Genomic DNA, 15,378 nt, shown 5'->3' with positions numbered 1-15,378 from the left:
TTATGAAAAACACACAGTGGGTTACTTGAATAAATATAGCCTCTACAGTGAAGCACAGTTCACTTCCCGGAATAACACAATTACAAAAAATGGTTCATATGGCTCTAAGCACTGTGGGACTTAACATCTGAGGTCATCAGTGCCCTAGACTTAGAACTACTTAAACCTAACAAATCTAAGGACATCAACCACATTCATGCCCGAGGCAGGATTCGAACCTGCGACCATAGCAGCAGCGCGGTTCCAGACTGAAGCGCATAGAACCGCTCGGCCACAGCGGCCGGCAATACAATTACAGATGCAGCCTTAGCAGCACTTACAAAAGTGTGGTGCGATACACTAGACATGGACGAATGTATCACAGCCATATTTTCAAGTTTATCAAAGGCATTTGATCTTGTTGACCGTAACACTGTTCTAAAAAGTAGATTCATTAAGAATCTAAGGAACCGTCCTGTTCCTTGTAGCTATAATATATGAAAACAGGCTACGAAGATTGGAGTTGCATTGGTATCAAATAACGCAATGGTTTTACTAAAGTATTTTTCAGATTCCAGATACATTATCATGGGGAACCACGAGGGCAGTGTTTTAAGACCAATATTGTTTTGATATACATCAATGAGTTTCTAGACAATGTTAAGTATGAGGAAAAATTATTTTCGCTGTTGAGAACAACAATGTAATTACGAGGGTTATTCCAAAAGTAAGGTCCGATCGGTCGCGAAATGGAAACGACTATGAAAATCCGATAAAGCTTTGCACAGATGTGTTGGGTAGTGTCTCTAGTATAACCCCAGTTAGCATCACGTCGCTCTTCTCATTTCTGAGCTCGCAGTGAGTGCGTAAAGATGTCTAGAAAATAGTGTCTGCCGCCAAGTACGACATTCTGCAGGGGCAATGAAGATGCTCCTGCATCGTTTTCAAATGGAAATGTTAGATTACCCACAATACAGTCCGCAATTGTCTCCCCCTGAGTTTCATCTCTGGTCACATGAACCGCTGTCTTTGACGACAACATTTTGACACAGACAACGAGGTGTAGGCCAGCGTGGAGAATTGGCGGAAAGCACTGGCGGCTGCCTTCTATGATGAGGCTATTGAAAAGTTGGTACAACGCTATGACAAAAGTCTAAGTCAGAACGGCGACTACGTAGAGAAGTAGCTGAAAGGTGTAGCTAATTGTTACAAGTAAAACATTTCTGATGTTCACTGTGGTTTCAATTTGGCAATCAATCGGACCTTACTTTTGGAATAACCCTCGTAGATTAGATTGCTGTAAATTCAGTTTTCTTTCTATAGATCCAAAAATGGGATGCTTCTCATGGGTGTGGAACGCGTCAGAAAGTATAACATAAAAAAAATAAAACACTTGAATATAATACGTAGCACCCTGATCATTTGCCAGGAGATTGTCAAAACAGGTGAACACATTGCAGGAGACTCTAACCTCTAACATTTGCAGAATTGATACACTGTCAGAATGAAACATTGTTATGCACTTTTAATAAATTTGTCGTACACAAAATTCCTAATCTTCACTAATGTGACCAAGTGCTTTCAAAACTAAAACCCAACAGATGTTTTAATTAAGCTTGTCTAAGAGTCTCTGTTAAGATATTCATCTACAGAGTAGAAGTATTTGCCTACCAAACAGTCTTCCAAACTCTCTTTAAACCTTGCTTTACCTGAAACCACGTTTTTAATGGCTGCTGGTAATTTATTGAAAATGTGTGTTTGTGAATATGGGACCCCTTTTTAAAACAAGGTAAGTGATTTTAGGTCTTTATGTAGATTGTTCTTATTCCTAATACTGATACTATGTATTGAGCTGTTGGTTGGAAATAGAGATATAGTACTTACAACAAGTTTCATTATGGAATAAATATACTGAGAGGTAGTGGTTAGAATACAAAATTCCTTGAACAGCAGATTCCTACATGATGTTCTTGAATTTACACAACAAACCATTCTTATTACACGCTTTTGCATGCTAAAAAAATTTGCTTGGTTCGATGAGTTACCATAGCATATGATCACATGATATAATAGAACGAAAGTAAGCTAAATATGCAAGTTTTTTATATTTATATTTCCTACGTCTGATATCATTCTCACTGCAAATTCAGACCTGTTTAAGCGCTTCAGCAATTCTGTGGTATGTCCTTCCCAGCCGAATGTATTATACAGTTGTAATACCAGATATTTAACGCTGTCAAACTCATCGATCAGCATGTCTTCATATGTTATACATATGCTGGAAGGAAATCTCTTACAGGTTCTGAACTGCATATAGTTAGTCTTTTCAAAGTTTAATGAAGGTGAATTAGCTTTAAACCACTCATGAATGTCAGTGAAAATTTTATTAGCGGCTATTTGTAAATCTGTTCTTGACTTTCTACTTATTTCAATGTTTGTATCATCTGCAAACAAAACAAAATTAGCATCTGGCAATGTAACACACAAGATGTCATTAATGTACGCAAGAAAAATCAACAGACCCAAGCTGGAACCTTGAGGAACACCACATGTAATTAATTCCCGATCAGATAAAGATTGACTGCTTACTGCACAGGTATTTCACAACGACCCCCTTTTTTCCTGTTAGCAAGATAATACTGAAACCACTTTACACCATTGTCGGTGACACCATAATATCCTAATTTACTTAAGAGACACAGTCAAAGGCTTTGACAGGTCACAGAAAATGCTAGTAGTCTCTAATGTATTAGCTAATGAATTAAATACATTCTGACTGTAAGTTTAAATAGCTTTCTCTATATCAGAACCCTTGAGAAACCCAAACTGTGACTTAACGATATATACTGTTTGCAGTCAGATGCTTAAGGAGATGTTTAAACACAACCTTTTCAAATATTTTTGAAGAAGCCGCCAAAAGTAATCTTGGTCAATATTTTGATGCAATCTCTTTAGCCTCCTTCTTGGAAAGAGGCTCAGCTTCAGCAGATATTAGCCAGCCTGGAAATGTTCCACTGAAAATTAACTTCGTTGATATGTTATCACACTCATCAGGATACTTAGAGTTCAGGATTTTATGATGGATACTACTTCTTTGGGAGAGGACAGTGTCATTTCCATTTAACTGAAGTTATTTTTAAAGATTGGTCTCAGATCAAACACCAAAATTCCTAGTTAAGAAAGCAAATGAAGCTCTAATGGATGTTTATCATGCAATAATGTAGGCTCAACATACAAAGATAAACAACATTAATTCATACCTAAAAAGGGGAAAATAATCACGTATATAATTAAATCTGGATAAAAATTTCGTAGGCTGTATAACAAACACAAAGTTTACATTTGTTAGTACTGATCGACAGCTGAAGTAGAACGTCCACACAAATACGCTAGCAAAGAAAATGTCATCAGAATGCTATAGACTTGGTGTCCTGTCGTCAATGTGTAACATACAGTTCCTTATAATTACATACCATATATTTATGATCTCCATCTGTTGATTCAGTTACAGGAGTCCCATACAAAAAACACGAACACAGTATTGATACTACAGAAAGGGATATTAAAACTAACATCCAAAAATATCCCTGTAAATATATATTTAAACACTTGGGATGTATAACTGCACAGCGTGAGTGCATGTACAAATCTGTTGCACACATCAAAAACATTGGCATTTGTCTCACAAATGGCAGCCTTCATGAGCGTGGAACAAGAACCAGAGTAAACACATCTTTAAAAAGAGTAAACAAACAAAATTCTCAAAATGACAATTCTTTATAAGGGAATAAATTTGTTTGCTGAAATACCATGTCGAACTTACAATGTGACCCAGGCAGACACCCAAGAATTCTACAAGTTAGAAATAGACTGGGTAAACATCATATAACATTTTCCATTTTCTTGAACTCATTCGCTGTGGTGAGATTTCGAATGAAAAAAAAATGGTTCAAATGGCTCTGAGCACTATGGGACTTAACATCTGTGGTCATCAGTCCCCTAGAACTTAGAACTACGTAAACCTAACTAACGTAAGGACATCACACACATCCATGCCCGAGGTAGGATTCGAACCTGCGACCGTAGCGGTCACGCGGTTCCAGACTAAAGCGCCTACAACCGCTCGTCCACACCGGCCGGCATTTCGAATGAGCTTTTTCAGATGTTTTTGTGACTTGGCAAGACAGCCAAGCCACTATGAGCTAGCCGAAAGGCACGCGTTAAAGCTCACGCAGGCTGGCGTGAGGTCTGGAACAGGTAAAGTAATTATACTAGCAAGAAAAGTATGTAGCTTCTGGAATACTTAACTTTAATCCATAAATGGTAAACATCGGTCTGACGGTACATGCATCACAAGATAAATAGCGAACGATAATGGCGCCTTGCTAGGTCGTAGCAAATGACGTAGCTGAAGGCTATGCTAACTATCGTCTCGGCAAATGAGAGCGTAATTTGTCAGTGAACCATCGCTAGCAAAGTCGGCTGTACAACTGGGGCGACTGCTAGGACGTCTCTCTAGACCTGCCGTGTGGCGGCGCTCGGTCTGCAATCACTGACAGTGGCGACACGCGGGTCCGACGTATACTAACGGACAGCGGCCGATTTCAAGGCTACCACCTAGCAAGTGTGGTGTCTGGCGGTGACACCACAGATGTGTCAAGGGGAAAACTCGAGAATATTAATAGAATAACCAAAGTGTCATCAGGGTCCTAATGCCAGCCATGTATGTGTGCGAGCGCGCACGTGTGTGTGTGTGTGTGTGTGTGTGTGTGTGTGTGTGAGAGAGAGAGAGAGAGAGAGAGAGAGAGAGAGAGAGAGAGTGTATCTGTCTAGTACAGTGAAAATGATTAATTTTTAAGTAGTTTTGATAACTTAATATTACTCTATGCGTGAATTAGTTATATTTTTAAAAAAATCGGTTTGTTTTATCAATTAAGACAACGTGCCTGACATCGTTCTGTTAATGGTTTATAAATGAACAGACAACTAAGTATTTGACACCGGCTTCCAAGAAAGATCGTTAGTGTGGAGCTTATCAAACAAAGCATATAAACTGCAAAGTGTTACTGCCTCATTGCACCTGTCACGCATCTTTCACCCATTAGTAGGCAAATTTTAAAAGAAGCCACAGTGCTCTTTCCCATCTGGAATATTAACTCAGTTTGCACGTGCGCTTTTGAAACACAGTGCTTTCTGATTGGCCTTCCGGTTCTGACTTTTCATTGGCAGCTTGGTTAGAGGTGGGACCGACGTGGTGGGGACAGTGGAAAACCCCGTGTTGTTTCCATTCTCGCGCCTTCCGCTCGAGCCAACGATGGCTTGCGAAAGACCTACCCAGACCTATCGACACGGTACGGCTCGACACAGTTCCACTTTCTGCCGCTATTAAGCACCATGGTCATGGCACCGCAGTCTGAGATTCACCTGTAGTGATTCAAATGTTATGTCTCGAACTGTGGCCTATATAGAATGGAAATACGTCTGCGTTCATCGCCAATACTGGCGTCGTTGTGCAGTAACACACTGTGTGGTTTTCGATGTGTTTGTTTGCGACTGTTCCGATGGGTAACGATTTTGAAGATCACACTTCCAGAACAGAGATCCAATATTTACTATAGAGGATTTAGCTAGTAACCTTCGTTGAAATCTTTCGAAAGCAGTATCGTAAAACAACCTCTCTTGTCCACTAACAGAGATATATAAATTATCTATACAATGCACACACATAGGCTATGTAACTCCCCCTGTAACTTCATTTGTTACATAGTGCTGCCTTGCAACAACAAAATTGAAAGCGATAGGTGTGCCTTTCCTTCCATGCAGAGATATTCTGATGGCGTTAAATGTTCACGTTGCGTGGTGATACATAGACTACTGGCCATTAAAACCAAGAACAAATGCAGATGATAAACGGGTATTCATTGGACAAATATATTATACTACAACTGACATGTGATTACATTTTCACGCAATTTGGGTGGATACATCCTGAGAAATCAGTACCCAGAACAACCACCTCTGGCCCTAATAACGGTCTCGATACGCCTGGGCATTGAGTCAAACAGAGCTTGAATGGCGTGTACAGGTACAGCTGCCCATGCTGCTTCAACACGATACCACAGTTCATCAAGAATAGTGACTGGCGTATTGTGACGAGCCAGTTGCTCGGCCACCATTGACCAGACGTTTTCAATTGGTGAGAGATCTGGAGAATGTGCTGGCCAGGGCAGCAGTCGAACATTTTCTGTATCCAGAGAGGCCCGTACAGGACCTGCAACATGCGGTCGTGCATTATCCTGCTGAAATGTTTGGTTTCGCAGGGATCGAATGAAGGGTTGAGCCACGGGTCGTAACACATCTGAAATGTAACGTCCACTGTTCAAAGTGCCGTCAATACGAACAAGAGGTGACCGAGACGTTTAACCAATGGCACCCCATGCCATCACGCTGGGTGATACGACAGTATGGCGATGAAGAATAGGTACACGCTTCCAATGTGCGTTCACCGCGATGTCGCCAAACACGGATGCGACCATAATGATGCTGTAAACAGAACCTGGATTCATTCGAAAAAATGACGTTCTGCCATTCGTGCACCCAGGTTCGTCATTGAGTACACCATCGCAGGCGCACCTGTCTGTGATGCAGCGTCAAGGGTATCCGCAGCAATGGTCTCCGAGCTGATAGTCCATTCTGCTGCAAGCGTCGTCGAAGTGTTGGTGCAGATGGTTGTTGTCTTGCAAACGTCCCCATCTGTTGACTCAGGGATCGAGACGTGTCTACACGATCCGTTACAACCACGCGGATAAGATGCCTGTCATCTCGACTGCTAGTGATACGAGGTCGTTGGGACCCAGCACGGCGTTCCGTATCACCCTCCTGAACCCACCGATTCCATATTCTACTAACAGTCATTGGATCTCGACCAACGCGAGCAGCAATGTCGCGATACGATAAACCGCAGTCGCGATAGGCTACAGTCCGACCTTTATCAAAGGTGGAAATCTGGTGGTATGCATTTCTCCTCCGTACACGAGGCATCACAACAACGTTTCGCCAGGCGAGGCCGGTCAACTGCTGTTTGTGTATGACAAATCGGTTGGAAACTTTTCTCATGTCAACACGTTGTAGGTGTAGCCACCGCCGCCAACCTTGTGTGAATGCTCTGAAAAGCTAATCATTTGCATATCACAGCATATTATTCCTGTCGGTTAAATTTCACGTCTGTAGCACGTCATCTTCGTGGTGTAGCAATTTTAAAGATCAGTAGTGTTTGTTACATCGATATCTATTCATTCCCTACTGTGATTTATAGATACACTTAAATATAGAGTAAGAAATCGGAGGATACCACCACCTTTTATTTGCTTCCTAAACGTTACGGATCTACAGCAAGAATGAGACAGAGGTTATCTGTACCATGCTACAATTACAGGGAAAGAAACAAATGTGGAGATCTTCCAACAGGTAACGAGTCTGTAGACAATAATTGTGACAACGAAGATATGATAGTTATTACAGAGGATGTGGCTAATATTAAATAACCTTCAAATATTCCGAGAGCAGTTTTATGTATAAATAAACTCTTTTATTCACCAATAGAGATATACAAATTAGATGCAACTGTTAGACCCTGCTTTCCTATAGTTTTAATTATTTGCTTCTCATCTACACTGAGGAGCCAAAGAAACTGATACACCTGCCTAATATCGTGTACTGCCCTGCAAGCACGCAGAAGTGGCACAAGGCGACGTGGCATGGACTCTACTAATGTCTGAAGTAGTGCTGGAGGGAACGGACACCATGAATCCTGCAGGGCTGTCCACAAATCGGTAAGAGTACGAGGGAGTGGAGATCTCTTCTAAACAGCACGTCGCAAGGCATTCGAGGTGCTGTATGTTCCATAATGTTCTTTTCTGGGCAGTCTGGTGGACAGCGAAAATTTTTAAACCCATAAGAGTGATCCTACACCAATTCTGGACGTGCGGCGTGTCGCATTGTCCTGCTGGCATTGTCCAAGTCCGTCGGGCTGTGCAATGAATATGAATAGATGCACGTGATCACACAGTATGCTTACATATTTGTCACCTATCATAGTCGTATCTGGGACGTATCAGGGGTCCCATATCACTCTAACTGCACACGTTCCACACTGTTACAGGGCCTGCACCAGCTTGAACAATCCCCTGCTGACATGACAGGTCCATGGATTCGTAAGGTTGTCCCATACCAGTACACTTCCATCCACTCGATACAATTTGAAGCGTGACTCGTCCGACCAGGCAACGTGTTTGCAGTCATCAGCAGTCCAATGTCCGTGCTGACGGGCCCAGGCGAGGCATAAAGCTTTGGGTCGTGCAGTCATCATATCGATGATGTTTCGTTGAATGGTTCGCAAGCTGAGACTTGTTGATGGCGCAGCACTAAAATCTGCAGCAATTTGCGGAAGGATTCCACTTCTGTCACGTTAAAAGATTCTCTTCAGTCGTCGCTGGTCCCATTCTTGCAGGATCTTTTTCCGGCCGCAACGATGTCGGAGATTTGATGTTTTACCGGATTCATGATATTAACGGCACAATCGTGATATCGTCGTACGGAGAAATCCGCACCTCATCACTGCCTCGGAGATGCTGAGTCCCAACGCTCGTGCGCCGACTATAACAGGACGTTCAAACTCACTTGAATCTTTATAACCTGCCATTGTAGCAGCAGTGAGCGATCTAACAACTGAACCAGACACTTCTTGTCTTATATAGGCGTTGCCGACCATAGCGCTGTATTCTGCCTGTTTATATGTCTCTGTACTTGAATATGCATGCCTTTACCAGTTTATTTGGCGTTTCAGTGTAGGTTTTTATTCAGAACTTCGGTCTTTCTTTTTAAACTGTTTTCTTTTTTGTCTGTGGAAGATTTTTGTTCGCACTGTAATGAATATTTCACTAGACTGTGTCAAATGTGCTGAAGTTCTTTTTCGTTTGCTGTCTTTCTTCTTGGTTGCGATTCCTCAAATGACCCGACTTTTCAGGCGTTGGGAAGAATAGTTGGTCGGGTGATGCGATGTTTAAGATAACAGAAGCTGTTACAGGCGGCATTCGCCTAGTACGGTTTTGTTAAGCAGCTGAAGGGAAGGCTACAGTAATTAAACTACAACACACAGTATCAGGATTGGGTATTGTAACACCCCAAGAAACACGAAAATCCAAATAAGAATGTCATGATAATTTAAAGTAGGGAACAGTGTTATTCTGACAGGTACGACAACTTTGACAATAATATAACACCTTAAAGTTTTGATGAACACCATTTTCAATAATTACTGAGTCTGTCATGATATCAAGCTAGAAATAAACATCTTAGTAATAACCACAAATGAGTACGACGAAAGTTAAGTCCAAAGTAATATGTCAGACATAACATTTGTTGTGAAAGAAAGTTGTAAACGCGGCGAAAAGGAAATTCATTGCGTCTACAACGCTCGATCATGGAAAAGTTAGTCGCTTGCTAGCTTGCTTGCTATCAAGTCGGGAGAGAGCACCGTTTGTTATAGTACTACAAACGGAACGCTACGACATTGTTTCTTTTTAAAAAAAAGTAATATAGTGTGACAGAGATGCGCGGACTTGTAATTGTCACGATCAGCGAACTGAGAAGAATCGTAATTGATATGATCCATCGGTGTGCGTGTGGTGTGATGATTATAAACTAATTGCTAAGAAGGAACAATAAAATTGTTCGTCAGTAATGGAAATCTCACGCGTTGGTTCCATCAGTAATTGAACTGTGTGATAGTTGATGATCAAAATTAATTAACTGTGAACATTTTAATTGAATGAGTGACTTGATGAACATTGAGCATTTAGAGGAGTGTTTTACCGAAATAATATCACGAAGCACGAAAGCAAGATCGCATTATAGATTATCACTGCATATGCGTCGTGCCGAAGTGAACAATTCTGCCTAGCAACGTAACAACTACTGATACTGAACCGCAAATGAATTTTTCCTCGCTTCAGTGGTGGGAAACGACGCAGGTGATGAATGATTCACTCAATACTGCAGTTCCTCCTCTAAATCCTCGCACAAACGAAAAAATGGCTGACATCGAAATAAGTGTCCAAGGAATAGAAAAGCAACTGGAATCACTCAATAGAGGAAAGTCCACTGCACCTGACGGGATACCAATTCGATTCTACACAGAGTACGCGAAAGAACTTGCCCCCCTTCTAACAGCCGTGTACCGCAAGTCTCTAGAGGAACGGAGGGTTCCAAATGATTGGAAAAGAGCACAGATAGTCCCAGTCTTCAAGAAGGGTCGTCGAGCAGATGCGCAAAACTATAGACCTATATCTCTTACGTCGATCTCTTGTAGAATTTTAGAACATGTTTTTTGCCCGCGTATCATGTCATTTCTGGAAACCCAGAATCTACTATGTAGGAATCAACATGGATTCCGGAAACAGCGATCGTGTGAGACCCAACTCGCCTTATTTGTTCATGAGACCCAGAAAATATTAGATACAGGCTCCCAGGTAGATGCTATTTTTCTTGACTTCCGGAAGGCGTTCGATACAGTTCCGCACTGTCGCCTGATAAACAAAGTAAGAGCCTACGGAATATCAGACCAGCTGTGTGGCTGGATTGAAGAGTTTTTAGCAAACAGAACACAGCATGTTGTTATCAATGGAGAGACGTCTACAGACGTTAAAGTAACCTCTGGCGTGCCACAGGGGAGTGTTATGGGACAATTGCTTTTCACACTATATATAAATGACTTAGTAGATAGTGTCGGAAGTTCCATGCGGCTTTTCGCGGATGATGCTGTAGTATACAGAGAAGTTGCTGCATTAGAAAATTGTAGCGAAATACAGGAAGATCTGCAGCGGATAGGCACTTGGTGCAGGGAGTGGCAACTGACCCTTAACATAGACAAATGTAATGTATTGCGAATACATAGAAAGAAGGATCCTTTATTGTATGATTATATGATAGCGGAACAAACACTGGTAGCAGTTACTTCTGTAAAATATCTGGGAGTATGCGTACGGAACGATTTGAAGTGGAATGATCATATAAAATTAATTGTTGGTAAGGCGGGTACCAGGTTGAGATTCATTGGGAGAGTGCTTAGAAAATGTAGTCCATCAACAAAGGAGGTGGCTTACAAAACACTCGTTCGACCTATACTTGAGTATTGCTCATCAGTGTGGGATCCGTACCAGGTCGGGTTGACGGAGGAGATAGAAAAGATCCAAAGAAGAGCGGCGCGTTTCGTCACCGGGTTATTTGGTAACCGTGATAGCGTTACGGAGATGTTTAATAAACTCAAGTGGCAGACTCTGCAAGAGAGGCGCTCTGCATCGCGGTGTAGCTTGCTGTCCAGGTTTCGAGAGGGTGCGTTTCTGGATGAGGTATCGAATATATTGCTTCCCCCTACTTATACCTCCCGAGGAGATCACGAATGTAAAATTAGAGAGATTAGAGCGCGCACGGAGGCTTTCAGACAGTCGTTCTTCCCGCGAACCATACGCGACTGGAACAGGAAAGAGAGGTAATGACAGTGGCACGTAAAGTGCCCTCCGCCACACACCGTTGGGTGGCTTGCGGAGTATCAATGTAGATGTAGATGTAGAACTAACCAACCGGGCATAGCAAATCATCACAAAACCATAATAGGCAATTAAAATCAGCAGTTCGCATCGCTGAGAAGACTGTGCGGACTCGCAAACGGACTTTCATACATTACGCGAGGAACAATTTTCTTTAGAGATTTTCAGGTGCTGTTCCACGTTATCCGACGGGGACAACCATCACTACGCGTCGCGTCTCCATTCCACCGACAGAGCTGTAGCAGTAGCAGTAGCGGCTCAACACCAACAGCCACAACAAAAGGGGAGGGGGGACGTCACAGTATATTTGTTATGTATATTTGTATGTATCGAAGACTTCAAAAGGAAAAAAAGTCGAACTTCGCGTGGATGTTATCGGTTTAAAAAGAGGAGAGAAAAGAATCTGCTTATGAAAAAATTGCATTGGATATGATTTAGACTTTAACCACGTTGGGCATAGTGAAGTTACTACATAAGAGTATTTGTTTACAAAAAGAGAACCGTGCACGTTAGCCATGTGGGACAACGTGTCCCTATTTAAGTGGGTCACTGTGCCCCACAGCCTTATTCGATTTCTTTTAGTTTGTGTACAAAAACGTTTTAAACATTCTCAAAATAATTCTTAATCTATGGATTTAAACCATTGTACCTACTTGTTTAGTAAGAACATTATCTTGGAGTGCACAACAAAATATCTTGAATAAGCAAAATTTTATTTGATTAAGAAGAAATCGTAAAACACGAGTACACACCTCCCTCACTCGACAACCTGAGTGCACTGATGCGTTTATGGATAGACGACGGTGCTGTGGCTACCAAACTCCTCTATCTGTGGCGTGTTCTAACGGCAGTTCGGCGAAATGATGCCAACTAGTCATGGTGCCCACATGGTCAATGTGACCCGGTCGGCTCCACTTGTTCAGGAACTTTTGCTGTCCTTCATTACCGTAACGGGGTAGCAGGAGGAATTCATTTGTTGCACATGAGCGAGCTGTGCAGGCAGCAGTCGTTTCACTTCTCACTCGGTTCCCATTTAAATCACATTGGCGACAAACGTCTGTGAGGAAGTAAAAGTTTCTTAACGGTGCTAATTGGATGAAATGTCACGGTAGTTATGGCTATGACCACTACGTGCGTTTACGGTAACGGGTCGAGGGAAAGGCTTCTCCTCCAGGCAGGAGAGAAGGCGACGACGGGTACGATAACCGAGGTACAGTCGTGCTCAAAAGTATCCGAACCACCTGAATCGCATTTCGCCTGATTCGCATACAACCTTCCTAACGCAGCTATCAAGGAGGTCCTCTAATCGCTCCTCGGTACAGTCGTTTGACTATTGAAAATGGTTTCAACAAATCACCACTCGAAAACACTGCTGTGTATCGCAATAACTCAAGATGTAAAGTAATACCCCAGATCACGTAAGAAGCAGATTGACCGTCCTTACGGCGGAACAGGCAACCGTAAAAATAGTTTTCCCGTCGGTCAACAGATGTCGCAGGCGACGCTACAATGCTAACTGACCTGTCCATGTCGCGGAATTGGCAACGCTGTATCTTCGGTGACGTGAATGACGCTGATTTGCGTTCGGCTAGAGCGCTGCGCGCGAAATGCATTCGCCACACTGCTGACTGTAGCTCATGATCGGCTGTGGTTTTTCGCGAGTTTTCAATCTAAGAATGTAGATCAGCTCCTGTAATTCTACAAACCAAGTTTATTTCTCACAATCATATGCGAAATGAAATAAATGAAAAGTATCACACAAACATTTCTCGCGAGTTACTGTTTAAATGCAGACTGCATTGCAGTCGCAAGGGTTTTACACTCGCCTTCCATGCCGTCTATTTCCTCTTTGCTATACAGCTCTTCTGATACGGATTATGGTGGTAAAAAAGATCTCCACGTGCAGGTTAACACTAGAAAGTTTTCAAAATGAGCACTCGGTTATGATGCGAATTAAGGCTGGACATATTTCAGTGACAGTCATTTGAAATTTAAATTCTTTTACTTTGCATGTAACTTATCGTAAATTATATAAGAGTGGCACAAAACGATGAATTTTGGATTGTTGTTGAAAGGGGGCTGCAAACGCGGTAATATACAAGTGAAAGCGTGCTTTTCGAGCATATTTTGGCGGTGTCAACTTTGAAGAGCCACAGACAGCAAACCTTAATTACGTTAAAAATTTGCTTTGTACAGTTTAAAGATAACTCGCAAATATTCGCAACAGACGTAGGCTTTTATCTGCAACACAGTTATTACTGGGGATATCCGCACTCGCGCAGACCTGTTACTATAAGTAGTGTTGTTTTCGAGTGAAAGCTGTGTGAGGATTATTAGCGCACAGATAAAAAAAAATTAAAATAGGAAGCGTCTATAGTTTGCATGTTATGCTCATTCTCATCTATTCTCCTCCCTTCACTCCAGTATAAACGCTTGTTCACAAGTATAAACGAATGGCAGTGAACATTGGCGAATTATCTATGAATACTCGTTTGCAGCAGTGTAAACGAGGTTTTACACTCGTTCACTTCGTTCGCTCTAGTATATACCAGGATTTAGAGGGACCGATGGTCTAGCAGTTAGATGACGACTATTGTTCATTTATTTCACTGTTGCGATTTCAGCTCTAGAGCCATTTTCAAGTACCAAAGGAAAGGTCTTGTGAGGTAATTGTTTACCAAATGTTACCACACTATGCTTTGCATTTTGTTATCCATATGTTATATTGGTTTCAGTTTTCACATTGCACACAAAAATGCCTCTAAACCCAAAATTACGATAGTGCAGTGAATAAACTGTTTTAAAAAGTCTAAATCGCAGCAAAGATTTCATTTAAAAATTATATGATATGATACTTGTACAGGAAGGGCTTCCACGTTATATCGAATATAACATCGACAAAATTTAAATAGGATCGAATGCTTAGGGCTCTTTATTAATTCTTACTCGTAACTAATTTACTGATTTACCTGAATTTAAAATCCACTCGCGTAACGTTTCTTTATCTTTGACAGGAAATCTGAACATTTTTAGTTCAGGATTTGTTCGTCTACTCCTTCCACAGTTGATATACTCGTAGGTCCTCGGTATGACGACTAGATCCACTACACCGGCATGTCAGAAACAGCTGTACTTCACAGATGCCAAATAGTGGAAAGCTGCACGCGTTCAGCCGATGTTGCCACATATTTCACAGAACGGTGAGCCATCTAGTGGTAGATTCCAGAAATAAGGGTGTGATGCTGTCGCTGCCTGGTGGCTGTTCCCTGACAAGGGTTGCCTGCTAGACCAAGCGATCGGACGATCTGTTTCTTACGTGATCTGGGGTAATACCACGATACTACAAATATCAAGGAACACCTGATCACGGATAACACTGTCCTTAAGGCTTGTAAGCTCACATTTATTACAATAAATGACATACCTGAAATGTTATCACTCTCATTATTACGTCAGATAGGTAATGCACGTAGTAAGTTTGTCGTATTCATGATTTCCTCTTCAAAGTAACATACCGTACTTATTATTTAACACAAAATTACATTAAAAATTTAAATTTTTCACGAGCTGCTAGTTGAGAATATGTATGAACATCAAATGACACGGAGAACTGTCTCGTTCTGCATATGGATTCAAACCCAGGTCATACAGACTAAGCAGAGATTTCGTGACTGGCGAAAACTAACAGTCATTCCTGAGTAGGCACACAGAGAGTGATATACCTCGATTTCAGACGGTATCAGTTAGGAAATATCAACTTTAAATTACATAACGTAAACATTTTTAACGAGCG

Source organism: Schistocerca serialis, chromosome 5 (assembly GCF_023864345.2).
Source record: "Schistocerca serialis cubense isolate TAMUIC-IGC-003099 chromosome 5, iqSchSeri2.2, whole genome shotgun sequence".
In the NCBI taxonomy this organism is placed as follows: domain Eukaryota; kingdom Metazoa; phylum Arthropoda; class Insecta; order Orthoptera; family Acrididae; genus Schistocerca; species Schistocerca serialis.
The sequence above is the reverse complement of the archived record's forward strand: the minus strand, read 5'-3'. Positions refer to the sequence as shown.